The sequence below is a fragment of the Miniopterus natalensis genome, chromosome X, assembly GCF_054644295.1.
Source record: "Miniopterus natalensis isolate mMinNat1 chromosome X, mMinNat1.hap1, whole genome shotgun sequence".
NCBI lineage: Eukaryota > Metazoa > Chordata > Mammalia > Chiroptera > Miniopteridae > Miniopterus > Miniopterus natalensis.
Window position 1 is genome coordinate 63,527,868 of NC_142103.1, and position 2,870 is coordinate 63,530,737.

The 2,870-nt window shown below is 36.9% G+C and overlaps 1 non-coding gene across 1 annotated transcript; it reads right to left on the minus strand.

The window, feature by feature from the left end:
• Window positions 1–1,810: 1,810 nt before the first annotated feature.
• On the minus strand, window positions 1,811–1,915 carry LOC148090517 (U6 spliceosomal RNA). Its single transcript, XR_015713814.1, has one exon. It is a non-coding gene; the product is annotated as a U6 spliceosomal RNA (small nuclear RNA).
• Window positions 1,916–2,870: the final 955 nt, after the last annotated feature.

The following is a 2,870-nucleotide window of genomic DNA, read 5'->3' on the forward strand; positions in this document are numbered from 1 at the left end:
ATAGCCTTTCTTAAGATTGGCACCCAAAGCATTAGAAACTGGTTGCAGCTACCATTAGAAGCTTTCTTTTGCTAGGAAGGCACCATCTCTTGGGTCCCTTTGCCCTCTGCTCAAGGAACTCCTTCCTCTCTCCTCTGTTTCTACTTTGAGATTCCTGCTTTTGAATGCTGGTCCAAACTCCCGAAGGGAGGGAACTTTGCAGCCCCTAAGCCTTGAAGCTCGGAGCCCAGCACAGGCTTCAGGGGGGACTCCCCCTTTCAACACCCCCCCCCTTACGAAACTCTATGATATTTCTTCAGTGTTCCCTACTTGCAATATGTCCGCTCAGGTATGTTTCTCTGGTTTTTCCAATCCTTAATAAGTATTTTAGGAGTAAATTGAGTCTGTGGCTGGGAGAGCGATGTGCTCTGCTTCTTCTGACAGTGCTGCCACCTTCCCTCACTTGCATATATATTTATGAAGGTTATATCCTCCTGTTGGATTGATCCCTTTAAGATGTAGTGACCATCTTTGCCTCTTGTTATGGTCTTTATGTTGAATTCTATTTTATCAGAAATAAGTATTGCTACTTCAGCATTTTTCCCCCATTTGCATAGTATATTTTATTCCATCCCTTCACTTTTAGTCTTTGTTAATCTTTTGCTCTCAATTGGGTCTCTTGTAGATAGCATATATTTGGATCTTGTTTTCTTACCCATTCAGCTACCCTATGTCTTTTGATTGGACCATTTATTCTGTTTATACTTAAGGTTATTATTGATACATATACTTATTTAATGCCATTTTCCCCACTTATACTGATGTACCTTTCTCTCATTATTTCTTCTTTTTTTCAGAGTAGTCCTTTTAGCATTTCTTGTAATGCTTGTTCCGTGGTACTGAACTCCTTTAACCTTTTTTTGTCTGGGAAGTTCTTTATTTCACTTTCAAGTTTTTTTTTTTTTTTTTTAAATATATCTTTATTGATTTCAGAGAGAGGAAGGGAGGGGGAGAGAGAGAGAGAAACATCAATGATGAGAGAGTCATTGATCGGCTAGCCTGCAACCCGGGTATGTGCCCTGACCGGGAATCGAACCCCAATCTCCTTGATCCTAGGTTGATGCTCAAACGCTGCACCACGCCCAGCAGGGCCACTTGCAATTTTAAATGATAGCCTCGCTGGATAAAGCAATCTTGGTTGCATGTTCTTGGTTTTCATTACTTTGAGAACTTCACCCCACTCCCTCCTGGCATGAAGAGTTTCTGTTGGGAGATCTGATGCCAGCCTTATTGGGGTTCCCTTGTAGATCACTGCTTGTCTCTCTCTTGCAGCCCTTACCTTTGTCCTTAACAGTTACCATTTTAATTATGATGTCTCTTGGAGTGCATTTCTTTGGGTTCCTCTTGTTTGGAATCCTCTGTACTTCCTGAACTTGTATGAGTTTCTCCCTCACCAGCATAGGGAAGTTTTCTGTCATTATTTTCTCCACCAATTTTTCTATCCATTGCTCTCTTTCCTCCCCCTCTGCCAGCCTTATGATGCAAATGTTTCACTTCATGTTGTCCCAAAGCTCCCTTAGACTGTCCTCATGCTTTTAAAGTTTTTTCTTTTTGCTACTTTCAGTGTTTTTTTCTACCTTATCTTCTAAGTCACTTATTCTATCTTCTGCTTCATTGAGCCTGCTTTTAATTCCTTCCAGCTTATTCTTGATATTAGATATAGTATTCTTCATTTCTGCCTGGTTCTTATTCATCATAACTACCTCCTTTTTCATGTTTTCACTAAGTTCCTGGATCTTCCCATTAAGTGTCTTGTGTTTCTCATTAATTTAAAAATATGAAACGCTTCATGAATTTGTGTGTCATCCTTCTTCAGTGGCCATGCTAATCTCCTCTGTATCTTTCTTATTTTAGTGTATGCACTGCTGAAACAAGCATTATTATTCATATTTTTAAATCTATTTTTTTTCCTTAAAGAATCTTTTTAATGTTTCTTGTAATACTCATTTGATGTTGAATTAGTTTATCTTTTTCTTGTCTGTGAAGCTCTTTATCTTTCCTCAATTCTAAATGCTAGCTTTATTGTGTAGAATAATTTTTGTTATTTTTTATAGGTTTTGCTTTTCATCACTTTGAGTATTTTATGCCAATACATTCTGACCTGCAAAGTTTCTGTTGATAAAGCAGTCTTATGAAATCTCCCTTATATGTAGCTAACTGCTTTCTTTGGCTCCTTTTAATCTTCTCTTTTTGTTTTTAACCTTTGGAGTTTTAATTATGATGTGTATTGGTCTGGGCCTCTTTAGGTTCACTTTGAGACTCTCTACTTCTTGAATATTATATGTCTATTTCCTTTTCCAGGTTACAAAAGGTCTCCATCATTTTTTAAAAATATTTTTATTTCCTTGCTCTCTTTCTTCTACTTCTTGTATCAGTATGATGCAAATGTTGGTATGCTTAATGTTGTCCCAGATCTACACCTTAAAGTATCCCCATTTTTTGGATTCTTTTTTTTTTTTTTTTTTTTCTGTTCTGATTGGGTATTTTCTTCTACCTTGTCTTCAAAATCACCGATTTGATCTTCTGCTTCCTACAAACTACTGTCAATCCCCTCTAATGTATTCATCATTTCAGTTACTTTTTAAATCTTTTCTGTTTGTTTTAATGTTTTTTATCATTTTGTTATGTTTTGTATCTCTTTTTTGAAATTCTACTTAAGTTCCTGTATTCTTCCCCTCAGCTCATTCATTCAACATCCTTATAACCAGTGTTTGAACTCTGCATCTGGTAAATTTGCTTGTGTCAATTTTGTTTAGTTCTTTTTCTAGAGTTTTGTCTTGCTCTTTCATTTGGGACATATTGCTTCATCTCCTCATTTTGGATACCTCCCT